At 41.7% G+C, this 18,566-nt stretch overlaps 1 pseudogene; it reads left to right on the forward strand.

Annotated features, from left to right (window-relative positions):
- Positions 1-2,373: 2,373 nt before the first annotated feature.
- On the forward strand, positions 2,374-3,390 carry LOC142424705 (malate dehydrogenase, mitochondrial pseudogene; annotated as a pseudogene).
- Positions 3,391-18,566: the final 15,176 nt, after the last annotated feature.

Here is an 18,566-nt window from a genome sequence, read left to right on the forward strand (position 1 = left end):
ACCAGATTATCATGTTTGTATTCTATAACATTAACAATTTATCGCTTCTCCAGTTAGCTTACCCTGTCCCTGCCCATTTTTCCTATTTCCCTCTGTCCAATATTATCTTCTTCTTTGCCAAGTTTACACCTGTCTGCCCTCTACCCTGTTGTTTCCCCCTCCCTTCCCAACCCGCCCCCCTTTGCCTTCCCATCAAAGTCTATTTCTTTGATATGATCATTTTATCTGAGTTATTTTAATTATAATGCTTCATTCACTATTCGTTCTTTTGTGTTTGATTAATTCACTCAAAACAATGTCCTCCAAATCCACCCATGTTAAGAAATGTTTCACAGTTTCATCTTTATTCTTTAGGGATGCATAGTATTCCATTTTACATATGTGCCAAATGTATTCTGATGGAAATCTGGGGGTTTGTTTGTTATAGAATACAAGCCACCTAGGGAAAAGTATACAAAACACAGTTGTATATATCAATTCATTTTTAGAAATTAAATACCAAGTCAGCACCATCCAAGTTAAGAAACAAAATACTAACAGACCCTCTGCATGCATTTGACCCTTTACTTTTTTCTTTTCCCTCCCTACCTCTCTATTTCTCCACCAGAACTTCCTCCAGCGCTTCAAAATCTACTTCTTTAAGTTTAAAAAACATTTTTCTTAATTTTCTGTTTTATAATAGTGGTCTCATGCAGTATTTGTGTTTATGAGATTGACTAACTTTTCCCACCATGATATCTACACATTTGTCCAGGTTACTAGTTGTATTAGATGCATAATATTCCACTTTATTTAAGTACCAGGGTTTATTCATCCATTCCTCTACAAACAGCTATTTTGGTTGCTCCTATCTTTTTTGCTATTGTGAATAGTGTTGTGATAAACATAGGTGTGCATACATTTTTCCATGTTTCAGGATTGCTGGGTCATCCAGTCATACAATATTTCTATTCTTATTTCTTTAAAGAAGCACTATACTTTTTCCCATAGTTGTCCCATTCTGTAAATGCGACAGCATTGACTGTATGATCCAATCACTTCATACGCTCTCCAGGTTTTGTTATGTTCTTTTTTATTTTAATTTCTATCAGTGCAGATGTGATATCTGATCACTGACATCTGACCACTGTTTTAATTAGCATTTCTCTTGTACCTTTAGATCACAAGAATTTCTTCATATTGGTCACCTCGATGTCATTTTGTGTGAATTGTCTATTCATGTTTTTAGCCACCACCCCCCTTTTTTAAGGTTCTTCCTTGTTAATGAGTTCACGAACTGCTTTGAGTTGTCCTATGAGTACTGCTTTTGTTATGTCCCAAAGATTTGGGTCTGCTGTACTTTCATCCTTGTTTCTTTGAGGAACTTATAAATTGCCATCTTTATTTTTTCAATTAACCAGTGTCTTTTTAAGTCAAATGTTTTTCCAATTCCACATAACTGAATATTTGCTTGATCTTATTCCTATCTCTTATGGTAGCTTTTACTTTGATTTCTATTTTATCTGAAATTAATATTACTACTCCTGATTTTTTGACTACCGTTAGGTGGTTATCTTTCCACTCAATCTTTTAATTTTTGTCTATTTTTGTCTATTTTCTGAGGTTTCTTGTAAGCTGCAGATTGAGTCATGTTTCTTTTTCATTTTCCTAGTCTCCCTCCCTTAGCCAGGGAGTTTAATCCACTTACATTCTACTGATAGGTATATTACTGCTATCATTTTGCTTTGTGTTTTTATGGTGGTTTGGTTTATTCATTGATTGTAATTTTCTGTGCTTATTCCATTTTTTGTGGGGGGGGGCTTCTCAATTGTCCTTCAATTTTTTGGTGTTATCTTAATGCTTTATAGGTTTTTATAGTTTTCTCTTTTTTATTTTGTCTTGTTTCTTTACCATTTCCTTTGAAGTTCATTTGTTTTATTGTTTTCTCATCATATTTAAGGCAGTTTCTTGCCTTTTCTGAACTGCCTGATTAAATTTTCTACCCAGCTGTGGAGAATTCTATTCCCTCTATTAATTTATTATCTTCATTCTAGAATGTGATCCCTGGTTATTATTTTGAAGCTTGTAATTTTGTTTCGCTTTGTGTATTATTTGAGTGGGTTGATGACTCAAAGGTGGTGTCTGGTAATTGATTTGGGATTATTGTCTGCTATCATTGTTGATTCTCTAAAGAATTCCCTTAGTATGTTTTGTAATGTTGATCTTGTTTTTACAAATTCCTTTTGTTTTTGTAAATCCTTTAGTTTTTCCTTATATGAAAATATCCTAATTTCTCTCTTGTAGTTGAGGGATAATTTTGCTAAATATAGAATTCTTGGGACTTGCTGGCTGCCAGCTCCTTTGCTCCCAGGCCTGTGCCCCTCCCGCCCAGTCATGTTCTCCGTCCTCACCCAGCCGGCGGCCGCTGCTCTCCACCACAGCTTCAGCACCTCGGCCCAGAACCACGCTAACGTAGCTGTGCTGGGCGCTTCTGGAGGAATCGGGCAGCCCCTCTCACTCCTCCTGAAGAACAGTCCCTTGGGGAGCCGCCTGACCCTCGACGATATCGCTCACACCCCTGGAGGAGCCGCCGACCTGAGCCACGTCGAGACCAGAGCCCATGTGAAAGGGTACCTCGGACCCGAGCAGCTGCCAGACTGCCTGAAAGGTGGCAACGTGGTGGTCATCCCAGTGGGAGTCCCAAGAAAGCCAGGCATGACGCAGGACGACCTGTTCAACACCAACGCCACGATCGTGGCCACCCTGGCGGCCGCCTGTGGCCAGCATCGCCCCGAAGCCATGATCAGCATCATCGCGCATCCGGTCAACTCCACCATCCCCATCGCCGCGGAGGTGGTCAAGAAGCACGGCGTGGACAACCCAAAGAAGATCTTCGGCGTGACCACCCTGGACGTCGTCAGGGCCATCAATATTTTCGTGGCGGAGCTGAAGGGTTTGGACCCGGCTCGAGTCAACGTCCCTGTCATTGGTGGCCACGCAGGGAAGAGCATCATCCCCTGATCTCCCAGTGTACGCCCAAGGTGGACTTCCCCCAAGACCAGCTGACGGCCCTCGCAGGCGCATCCAGGAGGCCGGCACGGAGGTGGTCAAGGCAAAAGCGGGGGCAGGCTCTGCCACCTTCTCCATGGCCTATGCGGGCGCCTGCTTCGTCTTCTCCATCGTAGACGCGTTGAACGGCAAGGAGGGTGTCATCGAGTGCTCCTTTGTGAAGTCCCAGGAGACGGACTGCACCTACTTCTCCACACCATTGCTGCTGGAGGAAAACGGGCTGAGAAGAACCTGGGCATCGGCAAGGTGTCCTCGTTCGAGGAGAAGATGATCGCGGACCCCATCCCCGAGCTGAAAGCCTCCATCAAGAAGGGGGAGGAGTTTGTGAAGAACCTGAAGTAGACGCTGCCAGAGGAGGCCACTGGTCCCTTAACTTATTTGAGCTTCGTGTCACAAAGAGTCATTTCAGAGATCTTCGTTGCTTTTCTAACTTGCCCTGACGATGTTTATTGTATGAATGTTACCACCCCTTCCAAATCAGAGCATCAATAAAAGCCATCTTTGATTTCTTTTCCAAAGCCAAAAAAAAAGAATTCTTGGTTGGCAACATTTTTTCTTTCAAGATTTTGCATGTATCATTTCATGGTCTTTTTGCCTGCACTGCTTCTATTGAAAAATCTGAGTTTATTCTTCTTGGTTCATCCTTATTGGTGATTTTTCTCTCGAGTTTCTCTCAACATTCTGTCCTTTTCTTTGATGTTAGAAAATTTGACTACCCTTTCTCAGGTTGATTTTCTTTTGAGGTCAATTCCATTTCGGGTTCTTCTGTTTCCTTGAGTGGTTATTTTCAATTCTGTCATGATAGAACATTGTTTTCTAGTATTTTGGATTGTTTATCTGTGGTCGTTTTTTTCTTCTTTTGGTCTGGTATGTTTATCAAATGTAAGTTGTTCCTTTTAATACCCATAGAATTATTATATTTCTTCACTTCATTATTATTTTTAAAATAGATCATTCTTATTGTTTGGACAAAAGTCATTTGTCCTTAAGCTCATTGATATTTGTTTCCATTACTTTGATTCTACTGGTTTTTTAATGAGTGTTATCCATTTCTAATGTCTTAGTATTTGCCATCTGGATTTCTAGTTGCAGTTCTTGAATTAGTCCTAATTTTTCATTTATTTTGTCAGATTTTCTTATAGTGTTTTCCAGAGTTTTATCTTCTCCTCTGTTTTCTTTTTTCTGTAGCTCTGTCAGATCTTTCGTCCATTCATTTAAAGCATCTGAACACCTTCATGGGCAGGCACATCCTTTACCCCACCTATTAGGAACTAGACATGTTACCCCAGTCTTTGTCCATAGATAGCTGAAGACTCTACCTTAAGATGTCAATTACTTAAAACTTATGACAATTCCAGAGTAATCTCCAAGCTTTTTGCAAGCGGAAAAGTCTAAGAGACACTTTCTTAGATGGGCTTGAACAGGAAAGTAGACAGTTCCCTTCAACAAGCAAAATGATAGAATCTTGAGCCAGAGGCCTAAATGGAAATTTATTGTAAGAATAGGACCAAGGGGCATAACTACAGGGTGAAGGCCAGAATAAGAGGAAACTAGGGGTTTACTAAATGCCTGTGGCCCCACTGCTCTTTATCTGGCCTTCTGCAAGACGCTGCATGTAAGCATGCATGGATACATGGATGACTTTGCTTCCCTCATTCAAGGACTTGCAAGAGAATTGTACTCGGCCACACAGGCAGACATCAGCTATGGGACCACACTTGGCTTACAATGTATGCATCAAGTAAAGGAAAGGTGGGAAAATTTGTGATAGCTTGCTTGGCTAGAAACTGGAAAACTAGTTATCTTCGCCTAATTTCTTCACACCTAAAAGAAAAGTAATACTTGGCCAAGTAGGATTGCAAAGTGGAAAGAACTCAGCATAGTTTGTGTACTGTGCTTTAGCCCTGCTATTTTCTAGTTTAGTACCTTTTACAATTTAATCTCTGAGCAATATCTTCCTCATTTGTAAAGTGGTAACAACAACTGAATACAATGAATCATATGTGTAAAGTTCTGCTTCCCACAGCAACCAAAAAACAAAACAAACTCACTGCCAATGAGTTGATTCTAATTCTTGTTGAACTCGTGTTACCGAGTAGGACTACTTGAATTGCCAAGATACTATGCCAGAATCTTTCACAGGGCCACGAATGTGTTTTCCCTCTCTCCCAAGATTACCTTAAAATTATTTAAATGAATAGATTTTAGAGGCTGAACCGGGAAATGGGGCAATATGGCGGACTGTTGACTTGTGTTCACTTGGGTGAAATAGAGGATGATGGTCGATAGGGGAGGAAGGGAAAGAGGAGCGGGTAGGAGAACTGCAGGAGAGTTTGATTACTGGTTTGGTCTGCTTAATGACTGTCTGTTTGGTGACTTGGACTGTTGAGTGGGAAGCTGATGATCAGAAATGCAAACCCCACTTAATTTACAAAAATAAAATTACAGAAATTATTTTTTGATGATAAAACCATCTGAAAAGAAGCTTTCACAGTTTTCTGAAAGATGAAACATATAGGACAGAACGTCAAAATGTCAATAAAAACCAAACCACAGGAGTTCGTAACCTAATGTACTTAGGGTGGGGCGACATTGAGGCCCATGTAGGAAGGGGTTGATTTTCTCCTCAGACCCTTAGGATGAACAACCCTACTGCTTTGAGTTGGTGTTGAGATAGTTCGACTCATAGAGACGACACTAGTCCAAAACAATTTCCCAAATTTGATTATTTTGTCAGAGCAGTTGGTGTAAATGTTGACAATCCAAACCAAGGCCTCCTGGATTTGTCATACTATAGAAAAGTGTGTGCCATTCATAAGATCTGCTCCCATAACATTTCAGTTTTGAATTCCTATAAATGAGTTGATAGCTAAAGATGAACACAATTTAAGGAAAAATAATGACAAACACAAAATAAAGTAGAAATTATATTTACTTGCTCTTATAAATTTAAAGAGAATTCAGAATAAACAGATATTTGAGGGATAAAGTAGGAAAATACACAAGAGTTAGAAGAAATAAGTCGAGGAAAAAGAGACTTTAAAAGATTAGCAGTGTAAAACCAGGATGCTACATTTTATGACCTTGAGAGAATGTCATTCTGGGAAGTGAAATGACTAAAACTAAAAAAAAAATGAGGGTAATAGTTTAGAAGACATAACAGATTAGATTTACTATAACACTGAGCAAAAAGACAGGGAAAATAATGAAAAAGTAAAAAGCTATGGAGGTTAAATCCAGGAACTTCAATAGTTAATTAAGGAAAGCTGGGAGTCCAAATCACTAAAGAAATGTTGAAGGAGAAGAATCAAGTAGGAGGATAAACATGCCTTCATTCTTAAAAAACATTAGATATCTATAATTATCAAAATAGCCTGGCACTGATATAATAATGGACCCATAGACGAATGGAATAGAACTGAGAAATGAATTCACACATGTATGGATAAACTAATTGTTGACAAGGATATTAAGTCCAATCAATGGGAAAAGGGTGGGGACTCCTTAAGTAAATAGTGTTGGGAAAATTGGATTTCAACATGCTGAGAAAATGAAATAGGATACATGCCTCATAACACAAACACACAAAAATTCAAAATGAATTAAAGATATAAATGTGAAAGTGATAACCACAGCATTCTTAAAAGAAAATGCAGGGGCAACTCTACCAGGCATAGCTGTTAACACTGAATTTATCTAACATATTTATAAAACCACAAAATAAAAAAAAAAGAAAGCAAAACCTCATTGCCTTCGAGTGGATGCTGACTCAGAATGGCCCTAAAGGACAAGGTAGAACTTCCCCTTTGGGTTTCCAGGACTGTAACAGTTTATGGGAGTAGAAAGCCCTGTCTTTCTCCCATGCTGTGGTTGGTGTTTTTAAACTGGTAACCTTGCAATTAGCAGCCCAATGTGTAACCACTACACTACCAAGGATCTTTGGACCAATAGCAAAAGGAAAAGTTAGTGTAAAACTAAAAAGTTGGAACTTTCGTTTTCAAGATATTTTACTAAAAAAGCGATTAGACAAACTACCAACAAGAAGAATGCTTTTGGAAAAATATACAAAACCATACATCCAATGAGAATCCTATATGTGTGCAGGCATGTGTGTGTGTGCGCGCACGTGTGTGTGAACAGATAGGAAAACACCAAAAAAAGGAAAAAGGCAGAGAGACAAACCCACTACCATCCAGTCAGTTTCTACTCAGTTACAGTATGTAGGGTTTCTGAGCCTATAGATATGTATGGGAGTGGATAGTCTCATCTTTCTCCTATGGAGCAGGTGATGGCTTTGAACTGCAACCTGTGCTTAGTATCCCAATTTCTATGCGTTGGTCTGGGTACTTTAGAGAAACAAATCCACAGAAACTCATGTATAAGAGACAGTTTTATATAAAGGTTAAGTGTGCATCAAGAAAACATCCCAACCCAGTGCTGCCCAAACCCACAAGTCCAACATTAACCTCAGCACTAGCAGGGGTCTCGTCTCCATACTGGTGCTCCAGCACCCAGGGCTGCATCAGGGTAGATCCATGTGGCTTCTCCTCATGGATGTCTTGCAGGAAGTGAGCCTTGCCAGCTGAAGCAGAGAATTAGCTAAGGCAGCTGCACCCTGGTCCAACCATAAGAAAGCGAGACCCAAGAACTAGAAAGGTGAGGCTCACTGAGCCATTTATCTCTTCGCTCTTCAATTAACCCCACATGTGTTTATCGGCCAGGTTGGCACAATAAACTAACTACCTTAGTCTATAACATAGTATGGCCTGGGATATATAGATATGAATTAAATTATCATGTGTACAAACCTTGACAACAACAAGAAGACAAAGAACCCAAATGGAAATAAGCAACGGACTTGAATAGAAATTTCCCAAAGGGGACATTCAAATAGCCACCGATCATACAAAAGTATACTCAATGCCATTATCCATCAGCGAGGTGCAGATTAAAACCACAATAAGATTCCATTTCACTCCTACTAGAATGGAATCAAGTCTGGACAAAAGCTTATTAACAACCTGCAAGATGCAGATGATGCAACCTTGCTTGCTGGAAGCAAGGAGGACCTGGCGCTCACACTGATGAAAATCAGTGATTGTAAACTTCAGTATGGACTGCAACTCAATGTTAAAAAATAAAATACTCAAACTGAACCAAGAGACAGCATCATGATCCATGGAGAAAAGATTGTCATTGTCAAATGTTTCATCTCACTTGGGTTCACAATCAATTCTTATGAAAGTAGCAATCAGCCAAGACATCAAATGACCCGCCTGGCAAGACCGCTGCACAATTCCTCTGCCAAGCATTAAGGAATACGGATATTCGCTTAAGGACCAGGAGGCTCCTGACCCAAGCCAATTTATTTTCAAATGCCTCATCTGCATGTGAAAACTGAACAATGAAAAAGGAAGACAGGAGAAGAATTGATATGTTTTAACTATGAAGTTGGCAAAGAATAGTGAAGTGCCACAGGCTGCCAAAAATACAAACAAATGTGTCTTTAGAGGAAGTGCAACTAGAAAGTTCCTAAGAAGGGAGGAAGGGAAGACTTTATCTCACATACTTCGGACATGTTATCAGGAAAGATCTCACTCACTGCCTTGTAGTCAATGCTGACTCATAGGGACACCCCCCATCCCTTGTGGGTTTCCCATACGGTATATATTTATGGGAGTAGAAAGCCCATTCAGTCTTTCTCACACATAACTGATGGTGGTTTCAAACTGCTGACTATGCAGATCACAGCCCAACATGTAACCATCTACACCAGATGACATTGTGCTTGGTAAAGTAAAGGGTCAGCCAAAATAGAAGAACCTCAATGAGATGGACTGACAAAGTGGCTGCAACAATAGGCCCAACCATGCCAACAGTTATGAAGAAGCAGGCAGTGTTCCATCTACTGTACATTATGTACATACTGGACATGATGATTCAGAACCGTGTCCACAGCAGTGATTCGGAACAACAAAAAGATAGTTAAGACCAAAAAAAATACTGAAAAATAAAAATGTTGCCAAGGATGTAGAGAGTTGAAATCCATTGCTGATGGAAACACCAAATGGGACAGCCCTTTCTGAGAAGTTCAATGGTCTAATAACTTGTTTGGCATTTCTGTTCTGTCTCCTAGGTTGATGAGCAGTGCCAGGGGTATTAAAAGCTTTCTAATCAGCTACCTAAAACAAAATTGGTCTCACATGGAGCAATAGAGGATGAAGAGTCAGGAATATAAGGGGATATAAAAAAAGCCAAATTTTTTCAAAGCTACATATTTAATTAGAAACAAACTTTATCACCTTCAAAGTACTATCCATTGCAATTCATACATTTGCCAAATCTGTGATTCCATTCTTGGAAACATTTTTCAAAATGATCTGTTTGGATAGCTGACAGCAGGCCCCTTTTCTTAAGTTTCACCTCTTCAAAGTCATCAAATCGCTGTGCTTTCATGTCCCTCTTCATTCAAGGAAGCGAAAAGTTGCACAGAGCAAGGTCAAGTCAGTAAGGTGCATGGTGCAAGAGAGACATGCTGTTTTTTGCCAAAAACTGGCACACTGAAATGACTGCATCAGCAAGTACATTGTCATGGAGGCAAAACCAGTCCCCATCTGCAACTAATCAGGCCTTTTTTCGTCACACTGTTATGCAATCTTTTCAGAACTTCTAAATAGAAAACTTAATTAATAGTCTGACTGGGTGGAATGAATTCCAAATGCACTACTATCCCCCTCATATCTATTTATCTATGTATAGGTATTTTAAAGAGCACCGTCTTCATCTTTGATTTCACATAAGATTTTTTTCTTATTAAAATATAATTTTATTGTGGGTTCTTAAAGCTCTTCAAAAAATTCATACATCAATTGCATCAAACATATTTGTACATACGTTGCCATCATTATTTTCTAGACATTTACTTTCTATTGAGTCCTTGGTATCAGCTCCTCTTTTTTCCCTCCTCCCCACCCCACCTTCGTGATCCTTGACAAATTATGAATTATTATTATTTTCATATCTTACACTAACCGTTCTCTCCCTTCCCCCGTGGTTTCTATTGTTTATGTCCCTTGAAGAGGAGTGTGTGTGGTTATATGGCCATCATTGTGATCGGTTCCCCCTTCCTCTCTTCCTCTCCCTACCTTCCCCCTACCCTTCTGGTATCACTACTCCCATTCCTGTTTCTGGACTCCATGTGTCATGAACTCTTATCTGTACCTGTGCATATGCTCTGGTCTAGCCTGCAGTGAAAGGCAGACCTGAGGTAATGATAGTAGGGGGTGAGGAAACCTCAAAGAAACAGAGAAATATTGTGTTTCATCAGTGCTTTACTGCACCCTGGTTGACTCATCCCTTCCTTGTGACCCTTATGTGAGGGGATGTCCCATTGTCTACAGTGGGTTTTGGGTCTCTGCTCCAACCCCCTTGTTCTCAACAATATGTTTTTTTGCTTGTTTTGTTGGTTTGTTTGTTTTGGGTGTTCTGGTACCTGTTACCTGGACCTTACAATACTTCATGAATACACAGTCTGGTGTGCTTCTTCCATCTGGGCTTGTTGCTTCTCTGAAAGATGGCCACTTATTTAACTTCAAGTCCTTAGGACCCCAGATGCTATATCTTGTAGTTAGGCACTATGTGCTTTCTTCACCTCATTTACTTATGCACCCATTTTGTCTTCAGTGATTGTGCCAGGAGGGTGAGCACCACAGAATACCAGTTTGTTAGAACAAAGTGCTCTTGCATTGAGGGAGGGTATGAGCAGAGGCCTGAAGTCTGTCCACTATTGCAGTATATTGACATGTAAATATATGTACCTAAGCTCATCAATACCTATTGGCTTACATGTTGATGAGCTTTGGGGGGGCAAGGTGATGATGGCATCTTCTACTGATATTTGCTGTTTTCAGGGTCTTCAGAATAGCACCATGTCTAATGAGCAGGAATGGCCTTGGGATAAAAGACTGGGTGGCTTCTGGACTGTTCTTTCAAAGCACGGCTTGTTCCCACTCAATCATCTTTTTCCTGGTCAGCCAGAACCCAAGGCACAGGTTTTACAGTGACCCTTCTCGCTCCAAAATCTTTCTTTAAAAGTTGCTGAACCAAGCTCCAAAATAGTCCAGATAATGTCTCCCATTTCTTCAATGGTCTATCACCAGTCTTTGAGCACAAGTGTATGAATTTTGTCGACATTTCATCCATTCTGAAAGTCGATGGACTTCCAGAACAAGCTTTGTCATCTATCAACATTACACGGTATTTGAAACTAGAAAACCCACTCATACATTTGAGGTTTTTGCTTAACGCTGTCCTTGTATATTGTGTTCACCATTATAACTGCTTCTGTGGCATTTTTCCCCAAGCAGGAAACAAAATGTCACAGCCACACACTGTTCTCTTAAATTGGCTATCACAAAAAAACGAGGCTTGAGGGAAATTGCTTTTACAGGAGCATACACTGTGACCAGAAAGGATCTTCCCAGGCAATGCCACTGGGTGCACTAACTCAGAGAACGTTGCTCCATGATTGCTTAGTGGGAAAAATGTGTAGTAGGAAAGCACTGCCCACTAGAGCTTTTTTCCATTTGCGGAGGTACCCTCTCATATGAGGAATGTCTCCAGGGGCAACTGCCTACTTAGCAATGAAAAATTAACCTTTATCATTGATTGTGCAAGTGCAAATTGTTGAATTATTATATATTCAACTGTTGTATATTCTCAACATCTGCAACAGTAACCAATAAATTTTAATTTTTTTCAAACTCACAGGACTGTATGTATATCACAGAGTGACCTAAGAACATCATTTAAAATAGTATATCAATATTGCTTCATCATCGTAACTAATTTACTACAGGAGGAATGGTGTACAAGGCAGAGAGAGATAGATGAGAATTCTGTACTTTTGTGCTATTTTTCTATGAATCCAAAACTTTCCTAAAAATAACATCTCTTAAAATGATAATGGTAATATTACTTTAAAAAGAAATAAGTTTGGGAAGCAATGAGGAAACATCTGGAGGGGAAAATGTATCCAATGAGCAAACAAACACTACAAATCCAGCGGTAAAGAAAAGCACAAGAAGTAAAAGAAGAGTAAGGCTCTAGCTTACCTTGGTGAGGTTGCACATCACTTAGGAGATCTCTCCAGAAACTCCAGAAAGGAAACCATTATTTTCCAAGCAATTTGAACCCAGCAGGATCGGGCTTCTCAAAAGCAACGGAAGATTCTAGGAGACCCAGGGGGAAAAGAGGCTTCAAAGATGAAGAAAATTATTTTGGACATAGAGTGAGTTAATCTAGGTACTTTCGAGAAACAAGTCCACCGAAACTATGTATGAGAGAGTTTTATATAAAGGGTAAGTGCGCATCAAGAAAACATCCCAACCCAGAGCTGCACAAGCCACAAGTACAACATTAACCCATATGTCCAACACCAATCCACAAAGTCCTCCTCCATCTCACAAAATAGATGCAATAATGCCAACGGCAGAAGGAAAGCCAAGTCAGTGAATGTGTAAGCATCTCAGTGCTGGCAGGGGTCTCCACACAGCTGCTCCAGCACCCAGGGCTGCACTGGGGTAGGTCCATGTGGCTTCTCCTTCGGCATGTCTTACTGGAAGTGAGCCTTGCAAGCTGAAGCAGGGAACTGCTAAGGCAGCTGCACCCTGGTGCGACCATCAGAGAGCAAGAGACCCGAGAACTAGAAAGGCGAGGCTCACCAAGCCATTTATTCTTCCACCCTTCAATTAACCCCACATGTGTTTATCAGCCAGGTTGCCACAATAAACTAACTCAGAGTGTTATATCCAGCTAAAGAATATTAAATTACAATTCTTTCAGACATTCAAGAGTTTAGGATATTTGTCCCCACCAAATATTTACTAAAGTTTTTATCTGAGGAGAGATTCCCAGTACGGTGGGTGTAGGGAGAAAAGGCAAAAACAAATGAAGTGAGAAGTATTGAATATAGAAATTTGTGGATATAACGAATACTCCAATCAGAATTCTTTGGATAGTAAATATGTTAACAGCTCTTGAAAGCAATTATTGGAAATCTTGCATTTTCAGAAGATTGTCCTTTAAAAAAAGCATTAATTACAAACGATTATAAGAAACTAGTAGAATGAGTGCCGAATTGAATGCTCTGGCTGTAGTAAGAAAGGTCTGCAATGTCAAGAGCAAAGGACACCAGCTGAGTGATTGTGGACACAAAACCCAGTCCATTATCAGACTGAATTAAATTAGGGAGACCAAACTTTGGGATCATGTTTTGTAGGATTATGTCCATGACTTTGTCAGCAGTCTCCTTCCGGCTTGGGAAGGCTTCTACTCATCCCCCAAAAAAATGTGTCTACCATGGTGAGAAGAAACGTAATTCCTTTACGTGGTGGCACGTGTGTAAAGTCAATTTGTCAATCCTGTCTTGGTAGGTGACCCCACATCTGGTGAGTTAGAAAAGAGGTTTTGAGTCCCCCTTGTGTGTTAACTGTTTTGCAAATTAAGCCAGAGTCAGTGGCAGTATGAACTAGCTGAGCTAAAAAAGGGGTAGAGAAAAGTGGCTACAAAAACTGGGTCGGGATCCGATGTGGAGAGGCTGGTGTAGCTGTCAGGTGACATCTAGACCCTGTAATTGGGGAAGAGAACGTTTGTTGTGAACCATGATCCAGCCTTCTGGGGTGACCGTACTGCCCCAGTTGGTGAAGGCTTCCCGTTCCTTAGCTGGATAAGAGGGCTGGACATTGGGTAAAGTTAAAAGCATTATGGGAGCAGGCTGGTTCGGGCCAGCAGAAAGACTTCTAGCAATCGCATCTGCCTTGTTGTTGCCTTGGGTGACTATGGAATTTTCAATCTGGTGACCTTTGCAGTGGACGACAGCCACTTCAGCAGGCAGTTCAAGGGCTTCTAAAAGGCGAGACATCAATTTCCTGTTGACAGTGGAGGACCCTTTGCTGAGTTAAGCGAAGGGGACTGATGCAGGCCTAAATCAGGATTTTCAAGAAAGAGCAAATGGATTTCCTGCATCCTGCCCGGAGGGAGTAAGGAGAGGAAAGGATGCGACAATAAGTCCTGGAGCCTGTGGGAAGAGAAGGTCTGAAGGTGATTTTAAGGGCTTCCTCGGTAAGGGCAGTGGTGGGCACCAGGGTACGGAGACCCGGTTGCCACGTGCCCAGCTGTCTGGATAAATACACTGTTGGACAGTAGGTGGTTCCCGGAGGCTGGGCAAGGACTCCGATTGCCACGCCCTGCTTCTTGTTAGTGAGAAGAAGAAAGGGTTTATCAGGGTTTGGTAAACACAGTGGTGGGGATTGTTAAAGCATTTCTTGGAGCATTTTAAAGGCCACTGCAACCACCTGCAGGGAATCCAAAGATCCGCTGGGAGTTGCCTTTGCTACATCTTATAATGACTTAGCTTTAAGGGAGGAATTGGGGATCCGATGTCTGAAAAAACCTGTTAGGCACACTAGTGCAGTGCTAAAAGATGTCCATTAACGCATGCCCAGAGAGTCAAGCACGGGAACAAGGAGTGGCGCACTGCACATGCTCAGAGGTTCAGGTTTCCCGCCAGTGGGCATGGGTGGGCGCTAAACCTGGATTGGCCCACCTAGGCCAGGTGAATTCAATTCAGCTAATGGGGTCGATCAGGGGTCGTCCACCACGCCTCCCTGTGGAATCCTTGAAAAGGCAGGAGCCTAGAGTCAAGACAGACTTTGTCTGCGTGACGCTCAGCAGCCTCTGCCAGGGTGCATAGTCAGGAGGAATCCTATGAATGCCGTGTAAACCTGAAACTTTTTCTAACTCTCATAAAACTCACTTGGATCACGAACCAGGCTTCGGCATGAATTCTTTCTCACATGGGGCCAAGGACTGAGGTATAACTCTAGCTCCAGAGAGATCTAACAAACCCACAAAGCCAAGAAAGGAAAGTATTTGGTCAGCCAAAGTTGGCGGTTGGTGGTCCCTTATTGCCTGTTGTCTATCCAAAGTTAACCCCGGAGTGGTGGGCGTGAGGCCTAAATAGATAATTGCAGTATAAAACAATCGTGCCTTGGAGAGAGAGAGAGACTCTGGAACCTTCGGAAGCTAAGAAGTTAAGGAGTTGGGATGTGTTTGTCTGAGGAGGGGCTGCATAATAAGAGGTCATCCCCATATTGCAAGAGGGTAGAGGGTGACAAATTACATGTCTGAAAATCAGCAGCAAAGCTTTGTCTGAAAACATGAGCTGAGTCTTGGAACCCCTGAGGCAAGACGGCCCAAGAGTATTCGGAGACCATGTGGGTGTCAGGTCCTCCCATGTAAAGGTAAACAAATGTTCACAAGATGAGTCAAGAGATGGTGCAAAGGGTGTCCTTTAAATCGAGGACAGAAAAATGGGTAGTTGAGGGGGGAATGTGGGACAAAAGAGCACAGGGGTTGGGAACTAGATGGTATAGGGGGATAACAGCTTCATTAATGTGGTGCAGTGTGGGGGAAGCCAGCTCCGCACACTATTACGGGTCAGTAAGCGCAATTGTATGGTTAAAATACATATAAAGATTATAGTAAAGTCATAGAAAATAATAGAGATAGGAGGGAAGTAAAACAAGGAAGTCAGACACATTTCATAGTAGTATGCTCACCTCGGCCTTCTTGGTAGTCCACGTGGGGATGCGGGAAGAGAAGAGGGCAGGGGAAGAGAGTGATTTATTTCTAACCAAGGCTTATATATCTTTGGGGGCATATAAGCTCCCTAATTACAGGTAAAGACATATGTCACAGGAAGGGGTTGTACCATAGGCATACACATCACAGGCAAGGGATGTACAATAAACACAAGCATAACAGGAAGGGGATGAGCTAGGAGTGTGCACGTAATAGGAAGGGGAGGAACAGGGAGTATACATGTGACAAGATGGGTGGACCCTAGATTCATGATGGTGGCCTAACCTTGGTCACCTTTGAGAGGGCTTGACCTCCCTGGGCTCTCCTTCAGGGAAGCAATCTACTATCCTTATCAGAAGGGAGTGGGCCCTACTTAGGGTGGGACAAACTATACAGTCTGATTGCTCTAGATGGCTGATAACCCTTAGGGAGAATAACCTCTGACCTTCTTTCATTGACCTCCAAGTGTTTAGTCATTTACCATGTGTAGCAAGTAACTCGGATTGGCACGTATTTGGAGGAGACAAGTTGGGAGAAATTTTTCTGTACCCACAGCACAGGTCCTGGACCAGGCGATAAGTACTGTTTGGTTGTTTTACTGGTAAAACTGGAGTGTTTCAGGGAGAGTGGACAGGAGTAAGGAGGTTGTTAGTAAGGAGGCACTCCATGATGGGTTTTAGGTCTTTGTGGTGTGTTACTGAAATGGGAAACTGAGGCCAAGATGGGAAGACAGTGAGATTCTTTAGGTGTCTAAGAACTGGGTGATGGTGACTAGCAATAACTGGGGAGCTGGTGTCCCATACTATTGGGTCAACATTGGGCAGCAATGAGGTTTGTAGGTCTAGTTCCTCCAGGTCAGGTGAAGGAAGGGGAAGGAGGCGTGATGAGACTTAGAAGTAAGGTGTAAGGAGTCCCCTAGCTTATTTTAAATGTCCCTTCCCAACAGAGAGACCAGGCATGAAGGGATTACAAGGAAGGAGTGAGTAAAGGGTGTACCATCCAGGGAGCAAAACACAGGGCCAGTACACCGGAGGCAGGTGGGCTTGCCATCAATACCCATGACCAGGATCGAGAAAGGACTGCTTAATCCTGAAAATGAGAGCAAGACATGCTGACTTCATGTGTATGCAAGTAGAATTGTGCTCTATGACATCTCCAATAGTTGATTTTTCAGAAGTAAATTGCTAGTCTTTTCTTCCAAGGCATGTCTGAAATGAATTTGAATACCTAACTGTTTGGTTAGCCAAGTGCATTAACTGTTTGCGCCACACGTAAACTCCCTGGCTGCCATTACGTGTTCTTAATACTTGAAGCCCACTTGGGTTGGGTTTTCTGTGCTAAGTCATTCAGGATCAAAAAATATGAGATGGTCTATCTCTGCTCTCAGGGAGTAAAATAATCTAATTGGGAAGCTCAGGTCAGAAACTATGTAGTTTATAGTTTCAGTCTCACTGCTTATATAGTCCCTGAGCATAGAACAAGTGTTCAATGATGCTTCTTAAATAAAGGAATGAAAAGTTAAATCTGAATGGAATTAACAGTATAAGGTCCAATGCAAGAGCAATTTTTAGCTGCTGTTGAGTCACCCTTGACTCATAGGGTCCCAGGCAAAACAGAACCAAATGTTGCCCAATCCTGCAGTCTCATGATTGGTTAGGGACAGGATGTTTGTGATCCACAGGGTGCTAATTGGCTGAATTCAGAAGTAGATCACCTAGCTTTTCTTCCTAGTTCAGTTTAGTCTGGAATTTTTTTCTGAGAGCTCTTCAACATCATAGCAACACACAGGTTACAACTGACCGGTGGTGGCGGGGTGCATATTAGACACATTGGCTACTCAAGCCAAGTCTCCCACATGGGAGAGAAGAATCCTACCACTAAAACCATTAGTTCACAGAAATTTTGGTGTGGTAGTGCATGAGTCAAAATTAACTCTATAGCATTGGAAGTATGTGATTGATTGGTAAATAAATGGGAGAGACAATATGTTCATCTTCAAAAGAGAGAAAGATCAGAGTGAAATAATGAAGCAAAAAAGAGAAGGGAGAAATGAAAGGAAAAGATGAATTTGTGTGTGTGTGTGTGTGTGTGTGACCATATGCCAGACATGGTGTACTGTCATAATAGTGCACAAACTATATAGGTTAAGTGTTTGTCATTGATTGAATTTTGTGCCCCTCAAATTGGGACGCACTTACCGGTAAAAGGAGGGCAGATGAAGTAGGGCCACAGAGATGGACAGTGAGCGAATGGGACTGAGGCATGCATGTATCGTCACAAGAATGCAGGGGCACTTCTTAGTGAGCTATCCTTCTAATGCCATTGCTTCCATTGAGAGACACAATATTTTGACACAATTTTGAGCTCCTGGCTAGAGGTCTTTCCATTCTCCTTTCTCAGGCGTTAAATCCACTCTCCAGCCAGGCCATTTCTCACACTCCTGGACCGCCATGCACTCCTCCTAACATCCATTGGGCCAGATTCCCAGCAACTAGGATCAGCTGCTACTCCCTCTAAGCCTATAGAATTATTGAAAATCTTGATTGTTCAGAAAGCCTGAGAAAGCTCCCTAATCTCTCCCTACTTACCATACACCAGTCCTCTTCTATAATACCAGTTTGTTATTACTTTATCTCCAGGTACAAGTCCCTGTAGGGCCCTGTGCCATGGCATGCTGTGCCTCCCTGTCTCTGGGAACCTGTGAGTGCGATAAACTTACTGACACCTCTTCCCCCATCACACCTGACTTAACATCCTATGAAGTTTTTAGAGCAATAATTTAGGTTTAGAGCTTAAACCCAGGCTTAGGTATCTAAAGGAGACCTTTTCCTTGTGATACAAAAGTCTTTGTTTTCTGTCTCTTTATTCCAGTCTCC

This window comes from Tenrec ecaudatus, chromosome 13 (assembly GCF_050624435.1).
Source record: "Tenrec ecaudatus isolate mTenEca1 chromosome 13, mTenEca1.hap1, whole genome shotgun sequence".
Taxonomy (NCBI): Eukaryota; Metazoa; Chordata; class Mammalia; order Afrosoricida; family Tenrecidae; genus Tenrec; species Tenrec ecaudatus.